Below are 13181 nucleotides of genomic sequence, written 5' to 3'. Positions count from 1 at the left end.
AGATGATAAAGAGGAGATTGGTCAGCAATTAGACTGGATTGTCTTGCTTTTTGTGAACAGGATATACCTGGGCAAATCTTCACATTGCCAGATCGATGTCAGTGCTGTCACTGTACTGAAGGATCTTGACTATAGTCAAGATATTATTAGGTCTAGTCCTTTGCTGCATCAGTGCTCTCAACCATTTCTTAGTACCACATGGAGTGGAGTGAATTGAATTGGCTTACAACTATTGGGATCAGAGAAGGAAGCCAAGTTGCATCATTTACTCAGCTCTTCTGACTGAACACTTTAGGAAATGCTTCAGCCTTGTCTTCAGCTCTCACATACCGGACCTACCTATCGTTGAAGATAGAATGTTTTGGAATCCTCCTCATCTGGTTAGCTGTTTAATTGTCTACCACCAGTTTTGAACCAATGCAGTAGAACCGCAGAGATTTGATTGAATCCATTGGTTGTGCGATACATTGCTCTTTCTGCACTTTTGTACTCATTTGTTCCTGCATTGCAAATTCATGGGGTTAACTCCTTTTTACGTACACTAATAGTGTTTCTGGCATACTCTTCTGACTCCTCATTGAGCCGGTGTTGATATGCAGGCTTGATTATAATGATGGCAGGAATCAACAGCATTGGTGGTAGGAGCCAACACAAACTTAATGCTTGGGATTCTCATGTGGATACCAGCTTCTCCAACATCCATTGTTACCACATTGGACCACATTGTCCTACACAGTGCTGGCCATTACTGTAGTAACCGGCAGGCTTACTGGCTTATCAGAAGATAGGCAGATGGACTTAGTTGGCCATTTTGTTATCTTCCAGGCAGCCTCACCTGAACGTAGCAGGACCATCTGCAGTGACACTGCACTCTCCAGTGTGAAATATCCCAGCAAATGTGTCACTTGACCATCTCTGTCACCAGTCATTCAAGTAGTGCTGACATGAATTGACTCACCTAAACTACTGAATGGTGTGGGGTACAACTGCACTGAAGTTCTGGAAAAAAGAGTTGTATTTTTAAGGCCAATTTCTCTTTTGCTTTGCTTAGATATTGTGTCCAGTAAAGCAATAAAGTCAGGAACAGGAAGGGGCGAAATATGTCTGAGCAACTGCTTGTAACCTCTCTCACGCTAGATGAATGGGAGAGAGCACACCGGGATGAGCTCCCCATTGCCCACCTGGACAGCAGCAAGAAGAGGAGGAAAGGCTATTTTGGGCCTGAGGAGCTGCCAGCTGAGTGGAATAGGTCAAAGGAGGAGGGCGGTGTGACCTCCCTCTCCCCACCCCATCACCTCCCATCTCCTTTCCCACAGCTTGGCTGCCACCTTCAGCTCCAAACTCTCCAGGAGTAGTTGCTGTTGACCAATATGACCAACAGCAGGTTGGAACTCCTGGAAGTTCAGGCTGTGTAGCAGGAACATTGTAGGGCTCAGAGACAATGAGTGGAACTAAGAATTGGATGTTAGCTAGAGACCCAAATCTGTGGAAGAGGGGACTGGTTACTGGATATCCTGGTTATATAGGTCTGGCTGTGGATTACTGAAAGCCTGGTGAAATGATCTGGCTTGGAAAATTACCAGCAAAATTAACAAGGGGTTAGCCGAAGATATTTTTGGACAACCTTGAGAAAAGACTGTCGCGTAAAAGTCCAGAGAACAGTTTAATCAGACAGCTGGTGATCCATGGTTGGGGGCTCATAGGCTGACAAGACCAAGCAGGGCATAGTCAGCCACTTACAGTGGAAAGTCCTTGCCAGTCTTCCCTTGCGAGGTTACCACAGGGAGCACACTTGAAGAAACAGCATACCCGAGTTGGGCTGTGAGTGGCAGATCTGCCATGTTGTCGACTTTAAACATCATCATTGTTCAAACCTTCAAGCCTTATTGTTGGCAATATTGTGGTGGAGGAAACAAACTGCTGTTGATAAAGGGTTTCAAAAAATTCTTTAGAAGAAATTAATTGACTGGCTTTTGATCATTTATTAAATTTTGATTGTCAGTTATGTTTGATTTGTCCTTTCCTTTCCTTTGTTTTGACAGCTTTATTTTGTTTGATTTATACATTCCCTACTTCTTTAGATGTGACTCACGGACGTTCTCTGAATGTCAAATTTCACTTAATCACTGCAACTGCATATTATGTGCTGCTGAAATGTGATAAAGGATGGATTACATGATAAACAAAGTGCCTTGGATTAAGGCATGAAAATGAAAATCTACTTTATAACCATCTCATGTTCTAAACGGCAGTACAGGAAAACAGACCAACAAAAATGAAACAGAAAATTCCAAGGCAGTATTTTAAGTGGAGCATGCAAGGCCATTACCATTATAAAATATTTAAATTAGCAATGTAGCTGCATTTCAAAAATGTAACTTCTAAATCACCTGGTTTTCCCCAAAGGTGAGTTTTATCAGAAATAAAGGCAGAAAATGCTGGAAGTACTCAGGTGAGGCAGCATCTGAGGATAGAGAAACAGAGTTAATGTTTCAGGTCAATGACCTTTTATCAGAAGTAGGCAAAGTTAGAAAACAAGGATGTTTTAAAGCTGTGAAGAAGGGGGAGAGAACAAGGAATGTCTGTGATAGGGTGGAGATCAAGTAAGACTGACTGACACAAGTCGTGGTGCTGCTGGCTGAGAGAGGAGGAGTGAAAGGTTCTTAACTTAAGTTGATTTGTTTGAAGGAAGTGCAAATACGAGGTGAATGAGAACAATATTGGAACGGTTACATCAGATGTGATTGATTCATCTGGAGAAAGGAGAATATTTGGCAGATTAAGTTTATTAATATATGTATGCACATTGGCAAGTGAACAGAGGTGTGGCATTAAAATAGCCAGAGATATGGTGGGCTTTCTGTCCTAATTCAAAACATAAAGACAATCATTCAACAACAATCTAGCTCTCTGCAGTCATTGTCTGTCAGTTTAAGTTATGTCTAATCTATTTTTCAGTTGACAATTTTCAAAATATTCTGATGTTTACACTTTTGAGTCATTGAATTATGATACCGGTCAACCTTGGAAGCAAATTCAAGAATGCTGACTCTTTCAGTAGTACAGCCAATAAAATAGAAGATCTAGGTAGATGTACACCTGAGACCATTTGCCTGCAATAATACTGAATCAGGAGTTGATTCAACTAGTAAACAAGTTGCAACAATGACAAATTTTCCTTAAATGAGGCCATATGGGTAGAGATTAGGAACAAAAAGTTGTCACTTTGCTGCATTTGCATTACATACCACCTAACCTTCAACAGGAAATAGAGGAAGAGATATACAGGCAAATAGCAGAGAGATGTGAGAGGGTTATAATACTAGGAGATTTCAATTTTCCAAATGTTAACCGGGATTGCCTTAGCATAAAAGGCTCAGAGGAGGCAAAGTTTTAACGTGAGTCCAGGAGAGTTTTTTGACACACTATATAGATAGACCCTTCATCTGGACTCGACCAGAAACGTCGACTGTCCATTTCCCTCCACAGATGCTGCCTGACCCGCTGAGTTCCTCCAACAGCTTGTTTTTTTGCTCCAGATTCCAGCATCTGCAGTCTCTTCTCTCTGCTAGGGGTATCAAGGGTTGGATAAAGAGAAAAAAGCCTTCAGCAGCTATAGACAACCAAAGCCGAGGGAGGCACGTCAAGAATATAAAAAGTGTAGGGTGATGCTTAAAATGGAAATTAGGGCAAAGAGCAATCACAAAATATCACTGGCAGAGAGGATTAAGCTACATCTGAAGGTGTTTTATTAGGATATTAAGGACAAAAGCATAACCAGGGATTATACACAAAGTCTGTATAAGAAAGTGGAAGAGAGAAAGAAAGATGGTCTTCTGGAAAATAAACAGGAAGAAACTATTTTTCTTACTTAAATCATAAAGGACTTAAAACATGCATATATGAATATATACAAATGAGGGGTGACCAAACTGAGGTGCCTAGATCAACAAGAGTTCGATATAGTAAATAAAATTATGCTGGAAGGGAGTACAAATCAAGGAGACATGATCTTAGAACTACAGCCAGGTCATTTGGGTGTAAAAGTCCAGAAGTGCTTCTTCACACAAAAGTATGTCAGAGTCTTAGATTTTCTCAACATAAAGACATTTTTTTTTCGTTGAGGGTATCCAAGGACACAGGCCTGGATTTTCCGAGTGGGGCAGTTGCCACACTCACCACTTACATCCCCTGAACTTAACCTGTTCCAGATCTGGAAGGCTGATCTTGCCTACCAAGACAAACCTGGAGCCACAAGGCCTGGCCATGAGTGGTGGCAGGGCCTCAGATAATGCAGCTAATATTTGTATATGGCAAGAAGCAGCCCCACCCAATAAGCTTGAAAGCCTTTGATAGATGGCACAGACCCACCTTCAACTTTGCCATTTTTCAAAACTGCCAAAGTTTTTCAATGCCTCAGAATATTCCTGACATTTAAAAATAATTAAAATATAACATTAACTAAAATCACTTCATTAAAGCAGACACATAATTTAAACAAATGTATCATCTTATTCCAATAGTATTTTGCAGATTTTGAACAAATGGCTTCTGTGCAAGTGAGTCAACATATCCATCTGCAATACTAATACAAAGACAAGAGGGAATCATTCCATGTCTGACAACTTCACAACACTATACATTGATTTTTTTTCCCATTTGTATCAAAGAGGAAAAAGAAAAGCTACATATTCATTCTTGAGTCTGAAGTTTACAAGCAATCTGCTTTGATTGTAAAATTGTTTAAACATTCATGCTAAAAAATACTAACAGTATGGGCCACTAAGCACTGCATCTCTGTACAAGACCAATTCAGAATTAATCACACACATTTTCCACAGGCAAAAAGAAAACTGTTGAAATAACTCCTGATTTTGATTTTTTCTTTGGCTTTCAGTCAGGTTTACCAATTAGTAGAAATATTTACTACATAAAATAGTGTGAAGTTCAAAAGAAAATGATGAAATAAAACATTAGAATGGCTTTTTTGGAAATTTCTCTCCATGTTTAAATGTTCATTATGGGAAACACATTTGACTTCAGAAGCATTCAAGAACCACCACTGGTTCAGAGAAATGAACAAGCATAACTACTTATCAGAAAGTATCAAGCATACATCAGTGCCAGTCTGGAAGATGGTCAGCAGCAAGAAATATGCCATTTCTTTTACATTTTAAAATGCTTTATTATCAGTCTTAGCTGGTACCTGGCTAAGCACTCAGAATGCATTTCCAGGAACAAGAGTGCTATTGCAATCAGCACTAAAAAGGGGTCATTATAGCATTATATAAAGAAATACACATTACTGCCTATGGTACTTTGTGGGAACCTGGCATGCACCCCTGCCCTCCACATTACTGTGCACTGTAGTGCCAGGAACCTAGTGCTAATCCAGCCTGTGATCTGATGTGGAGAGGCTGCCTATGATGGCTGGTTCAGGGTGGGCCAGGTTGATGGGTAAGGCCACCCAGCACTGAAATGCAGAGTTTAGTGCTGCATCTTGACTGGCAGTACCTGGTCCATGGGGGTGACAGACTGCTGGATCCCAGAATCTCTCTCATCACCTCCAGTTGCATCTGATAGAAACTGCTGTCTTCCCTCTCTTTGGTTGACAGCAGAATTCTCCCAAACATGGAGATTTCTCTATGGTAAAAAGCTCATTGGTCAGTGATCCAACAGCAGCTTCCAACAGGAAGTGATGAGTATAGAACATAGAACACTACAGCACAGTACAGGCCCTTCAGCCCACGATGTTGTGCCGACATTTTATCCTGCTCTAAGATCTACCTAACCCTTCCCTCCCACATAGCCCCCTATTTTTCTATCATTCATGTGTCTATCTAAGAGTCTCTTATATTTCCCTATAGGCTCTGGGCAGTGTGTCAACACTTGGAGCAGGTGTTACCAATCCCCAGCAATGGCCCTGCTCACCATGCCAGCCAAGGCGAGACCCTAAGCCCCACATCTCAGCAGTGAGCGGCTGCATCTCTTGCCCTGGATCACACAACACCAGCTTTCATAGACAGTCTCCCCACACCAAACTGTGGTGGAATTCATTTCTGGGGAAGCACCATCTCTGGACAGGGATTCACACCTATTTCCTGGCACAGCAGTGTGCAGCATGAGCAGGTATCTTTTTTGAAATACAAGGGGTTTGTACTAGGTGTTCAATATGGAGGACTAAGAACACTATTACCATAAGAAATGGGAATAGCAATATGGCATTCAGCCCTTCAAGACTTCACCGTGATTCAATTGAATCATCACTAATCCAGCATTCCTTAAGTCCACTTTCATGCCCATTCCCCCACACCCTTGTACTCTTACTGGTTAGAGATGTATCCATCTGAACATTAAGTATATTCACAGCTCTCTGTAGCTATGAGTTCCAAAGACTCACAGCCCTCTGTGATGTAGCTTTTTAGAATTAGTGAAATATCAAGTTCAGCCTGGAAATTTCACATATTACAATATTTATATTTACAATAAAAATAAAACTTTGAGCATTTAAATTCTGTATTACTTATAACAAATATATTACAATGAATATTACACACTACAGATTAAATACACAACTTTATCATTTCTGCAGAAGTTCAGAGAAAGACCAATTCAAAAAAAAAATCTGAGCAAGTGGTTTCCAGATTCATCCTCTCATGCACTCACAAGCTCAGGACAGAACTCACATATTAGCAAAGCAGTTCTCAATTCATAAAGTTTCTCATTTTATCTTCATCTTGAAAAGAGAGTTGAGGTGAAAAGTCCATTTTCAAAAAAAGGTAATTAAATACCTCCTAAAATTCACAAGGTAAACATTTAGCAATTAAATTGAAAAGAAAGGTGATGCATACATGTGTCTTTATGCTCACCCTACTGATTCTCAGAAAAGCAAACAACTGCTTTTTTTTCAGCTTGGTAATGACCCTTTGCTCAAATAATCACAACAGGAATCTATTTTATGCCTTAATGTTAAACTTCCGACTGAGCAATCCCAATTTTGTAACAGATTCTTTTATTGCTTATATTTGCCTGGAATGCAATCAATGTAACAATTTCCTTTTCATGGCTTAAATCATGCCTTTAATTTATACCACATCTTTTCACTTACCGTTTGTCCTACATATAGTAAGGAATAATGTAATTTCAAGCAAATCCGGGGGGGGGGGGGGGGGGGGGGGGGGAATCATGAATTAATCACCAGCAAATAACTTCACTTGTGCCTCACTTTTATCTGAGAATTTTCATTTGAGTCTAAAATCACTTCAGTGATGATGTCTGTAAATGTCAAATATTTATGTTCCAAATCATTGGTCATTTAAATCAAAAAATGAGATATTCTGATAAAATGGCAAATTCTGTTAAAACATTCTATTATAACTAGATGTTCAAATCTGGAAATGTGGGAAGGGGTAATTCCACATGTTGTATTTGAATGAATGCAGTGCTAATCTATAAAAATTATATTGACTAATGCATGAACATATTCAGAAGCAGGCCTCTGAATGAAACTATGGAAAAGCAAAACTGCAGGTTTCTTGCATGTAATTTGGGACAACATATCTGGGATTTGTTTACATACTCTGAAAAATAACAGTGTAAACAACTCAACTCTTTATCTCTTGATGCTCAGGCTCAGAAATTCAAATATATACATTCAGCTATTACATCTGCTCACTTATTTATACCATATACTTCTAGCAAAGAGCAAGAGTGTGTATATTCTGCACCCAAGAATTTAAGAAAGATCATTAGAAACCAGATTCCTGACATGAAGATGTTTTAGGACAATCTAGAGTGTGGGTAAAATTTATTTTTCACATAGTTTTGAAACAGACATGCAAGAATTTTAAGACTTCTGCTACAGCAATTCCATAAGGTATGTAAAAAAGGACTAAAAAAAACTAGACCACTTATTTGCAAATGAAGCTAAAATGATGATCTATAGAAAACTGCTGTGTCCAATTCAACAACTAAGCTCCTTTTGTAACCATCCCCAAAGTCATACAAAAATTGCCTGTTGGAATCATTAGCATTATATGATGCCTTTAACAGATATCAGTGTGTTTTTCTTCCTGAATTTATCTATGGTTTTAAGGTTTATCTGCATTGACGTTTACTTCATTTTAACACTTGTATTAAGATATCTTTATTAGTCACATGTACATCGAAAAACACAGTGAAATGTATCTTTTGCATAGAGTGTTCTGGGGGCAGCCCACAAGTGTCGCCACGCTTCCAGCGCTAACATAGAGCAAATACTGGACTGGTGTGACCTGCAAAAACCTTTTACTTAGCAACATTCATTTTTAAGTGCAATTATTGACACAAATGTGTACATTGATGATGATTTAAAATTGCACTCAAACATGCCTTTCCTGCGTTGCTGTGGACAGGTATAAATTTGCATTATTTTGCTTCCAGCATTGTTAATCAGCATTGAAGTGCAAGTAGGGTTTCTACGCCACATTACTGCCTTATTCTAGGAGTAAAACTCTGTTAAGTGAAGAAATTCATTAACTGAAGATAAATCAGAAATTCCCACTTGAAACACATTGAGGGGACATTGGGTAATTGTACGAATTTCCAGCAGTTCAGAAGGAATTCCGTTATGCAAATCCACATTTGAGATATACCCAACAATCCCTAAGAGTGTTCCAAGCAGGAATTTCTTATTTATCTCAAAGCCAGTAATTCCTTCACACACAGATTTTTACTCCTGGACTGAGGCAGTAATGTTTAGCAGAAAATAGAATAAGGAAACTGAGGCAACACATAAGATTTCTTAAGCCCCTTTCAGCCAATACTCTTTAATCATTGGCATAAATTCTCTTCTCCTAGATGCTACCTAACTTAAGTAACACACACAGTATTGCCAGCACTTTCAATCCACAGGATTTTGCTTTCTTACATTGATGTGAGACTGGAATCACATACGTGTCAGATTAGCTAGGAATGCAGGCTTCCTCGTCTAAACAAATTTCACAACATATGTCAGTGATAATAAACCTGATTCTGATTACATTGTTTAACCAAATGGTAGCTTTATGGCCACTATTTTTAAAATATGTGTTTTTTTTAAACAGGTAAGATTGGCTCTTATTGACCAAACAGAATGGCTTGCTATGCTGTTTCACGGCAGCTAAGAGTCAACCGTATTGTTGGGTTTGAAGTCGCATAAGAATGGCAAATTTCCTTACCTACCTGATGGGTTTTTATGACTATTTGTTTCATGGTTACCATTGTCAAAATTAGCTTTTTCTCCCAAATGTTTATTCGATTACTGTAAATCAAGTTCCCCAGCTACTCAGGATTTGAACTCCGGTCTCTAGATCAATAATCCAGATGCTGGTCTATTAATCATTATGATTCTATACCCTCACTTTTAATGAACTAGTGGCAAATTGGTTTCGGTAAAGAACAAGAACACTTCTGTGGAAGGTAAGAGCACCCAAGAGAAAGGAAGGGTGGGGTGTAACATTCTGAGATTGTTTTCAATGAAAGTAACAAAGGTTACTCTGTTGAATATTGGTAGGCAAATGTTTTAAATACACTTATGTTTATGTGGCCTCATTTACATTTTCAGAATGTTCTAAAATACTTCACAGACTTGTATTTTTGAAGTGAAGTCAGTGTTAATCAGGGCAAACGTTACAGCCAAACTGTGCACAGAAGGGTTCTATAAACACCAAGGATATAAATAATCTGTTAATTTCTAATCGTGACATTAGTTAAGATACAAATGTTGGTCATGATATTTAATCTTTAAACAAAAGTAAAATGTGAGAGAGTGTGTTATAGATTTAACCAAAACATGTTTTAATTTAACTAAACATGTTTAGATTTAGTAAAAAAATCAATTTTTAGTTCAATTCCAAATTTACTACCTGTGATCAACTCCCATATTCAACCAGTCATTAAAGTAATGTAAAATTCTGTTGTTTGTTGGAATAATGAATTACTGCCAGAAATTTGCAGTTATTTTTAGTGAACTATTTTCTTGCAATCTGATCAGATGGCTTTAAAATTCCAGTTTTGGTTCAGAAGTTGATGTAGAATGAGTCTCCACAAAGGCTGTTTATAAGATATAAATGTAGCTTTTTGTCTGCAAGTAAATTAAATAAGGAAATGGATAATTGCTGCTTGAGGGCACACAGGAGATGATGTGGCAGCACTAGCTAAAACAGAATTGTTAAGAAGCAATTGGGCTCTAGACCCAGTTCCGTACACAGAACAGATCTGAATTTGTCAGCAATGCTATTTTAAAAGGAAGTTGTAAACCGAGCAAATGTCTCAGTAAATAAACTGAAGTAAACTGTGTGGTCCAGGAATGTACCATTACCAATCCTTGATGCGTGTTGAGTTAGCCAGGTTTCCAACTTTCAGTCAGCACTCAATTTCCTGAAAGCTCACTTTCCCTTGATAGGCAGGAAGCTCATGACTACCTTACACTACAATCATAGGGTTTCAACAAATTTTGAAATATTTGAATTATCATAAGTGATAGTACTGCATTAATATTTCACATAGCCAGCAGTATTGAGTTTTGATTCTCCTAGTTATCAAATTCTGCTATTACTCTTTTGTTCTCTGGGATCCTCAATAAAAGCACAGCAAATTGTTTCCAAGTTTACTTCAGGTTTGAAACCTCCATTTAGACAGATTACTGTTTTTAACTTGCTATATGTACACAAGCACACCTTATGTTTACTAATATTTACAAGTTTTTCATTATTTAAGACTTGCCATTCTATTCTTCCTATGAAACTGGACACTTTCAAACTGCATACTGATGATAACAGGCTATTGTCATCTGTCCAATCAAATAGCATCGTTTCTCACTCTCAACAGACTCTTAATCACACGTCATTTTGTTTATTCCACTTTGAAGACAGATACAAATTATTTAACATCTCTGCCAATTCCTTACCTCCTATTCAGTGGATTAGAGGTAGCAATTTCACTTCTGCATCAGGTTTCAGCTCCAGTGATTCTAGCACAAAGATTGGGGTTGACACTCCACTGCAGAACTTTCAGATGAGCCATTAAAACAAGAACGCATATGCACCCTCTGAGTACTTACAAAACCCTATGGCACTCTTTTTGAAAAGTAGTTATCCCTGGTGTCCCATTCAGTATTTAGCCTTCAATCAAATTGACAAAGATCATTTTCAAGTTTGTTCCTGGGAGTTTGCTGTGTGCAAATTGTCCGCTGAATTTCCAAGATACAATCCATTGGCTGGAAAAAGTACCTTGGGACATGAGGTTGATAAATACAGGCTTTTTTCTTTCATGATAACTTTTCCTGATACTGTCTACGAGAGGCCTATGTTTACATTCACCGATCTCTTAGTTATTACACTGTTGTAGAAATAGTTTGCTTTTATGGCTCTAAAGTTTGGGATTTCTAAGTATTGGTGTGGTGGTGGCACAGCAGTTAAGTTACTGAACTCATTAGAGTCCCAAGTTCAAATACAACCATGACAGCTGTGGAATACAAATTTAATTAGTAATCATGCATTTAAAGAAAAACTACATACTGGATTGTTGCAAAAACCCACCTGCTTCACTAATATCCTATGTGTGACTCCAGGCCCACTAATGTGGTTGAATCTCCAACACCCTCTTAAAATGGTCTAGAAAACTATTGAGACCAAGGGCAATTAGGATTGGACAATAAATATCAGCTTTGCCAGCAACACCCCAGATCTCAAAAAAAATGAATAAAGAAAACGTATATGCACACAGGTATGCATATGCACAAAAAATACTTGGGGTGGGCAAATGGTGCAGCTATTAGAGTTGCTGCCTCACAGCACTGGCTACCTGGACCTCAGCTGCTGTCTGTGTAGAGTTTGCATGTTCTCCCTGTGGCCATGTGGGTTTTAAAGACATGCAGGTTGTTAGGTTAATTGGCCACTGTAAAATGCCTCTAGTGTGTATATGAATGGTAGAATCTGAATCGAGTTGAAGGGAATGCGGAGAGAATAAAAGAGTGGGGTAGAATTAGTATAGATGAGTGCTTGATGGTCAGTGTAGACTCAGTAGGCCGAAGGGCCCAATTCTGTGCTGTATGACTCTATGACAAACGCAGAAGACCTAAATTCACTTGGCCACTCTTCAGCATACTAATTGAATCTAGTGGTGCAGTGTGAGCTGCAGCAATTCCCTTTACCAAAAACCTATAATCTATAATCTAACCAAAAACCTATAATTCATCTAAGAAAAATGGCTATGCGGGCCCAAGTGTTATTTAAATTACATTTTGAATGATTGATTTTAGTTCAATGTTATTATTTAAAAACAATATTAAATAACCTTTTTTTTTCATTTCTGGAGTATTCAACAGTCAGCTTGTCCAGGGATTGTGGCTCAACAAGTTGTCCACTAAATCTGTTTCAGTTTTGTTCTAGCCTCCCATACAGTAACATATACAAGGTCCTGCCTTTATCCTGGGCTTCACCCTTGAGGATCACTTCAATGATTGCAGGAAGTTGATTCAAGCCAAATTCAGATTTACCACCTAAGGCAGCCGCAAGCATGGGAAGCTCACTGTTGGCAAGGAATACTGGATCATTATTTCTTGATATAGGAAGTAAACAAAATGTGAAAATAAACCATCACTTTCTTGTTCATCCTTTACTTATTTCTAAAATCCTGCCAATTGTTATACTAATTGGTCTTTTTAGCAAGACTATAAGCCTTTTCATTTGATAAACTACAATCCTCAATTTTGCTAGTAAGTTACAAGTGGACCACCTTTCCAATGGAATTTTTATTCAAGATGGTATATATTTGCTCAGAATAAGTTATTTCTTTAAATATTTCCATTACTTAACTACCATCATATCTTTCAATCTAACTAGCCAACTCCCTCTCTAAACAGTTCCACGACATGCAATTAATCCAACCGTTACTTTTATGGAACAATCTGCTTCACATCACTATCTGTAAAAAGCAAAATAGTAAACATAAATAATGAATGTATAAAAATATAAAAGTTATAGAACTAATTTGCAGCCATGAATCAATTAGATCTCCAATTACAAATCCCTCAGGCAATTCCATTTGCTTAAACTTAAAACCCTAATTTAAACTTTAACTCTTAAGTTTAATGCAAAATTCTAAAAGATTTTTATTATTCTTGCCAATAATTCTTCACTTTAAGATTACTAATTAGCCAT

Source organism: Pristis pectinata, chromosome 14, assembly GCF_009764475.1.
Source record: "Pristis pectinata isolate sPriPec2 chromosome 14, sPriPec2.1.pri, whole genome shotgun sequence".
Classification (NCBI taxonomy): domain Eukaryota; kingdom Metazoa; phylum Chordata; class Chondrichthyes; order Rhinopristiformes; family Pristidae; genus Pristis; species Pristis pectinata.
The sequence above is the reverse complement of the archived record's forward strand: the minus strand, read 5'-3'. Positions refer to the sequence as shown.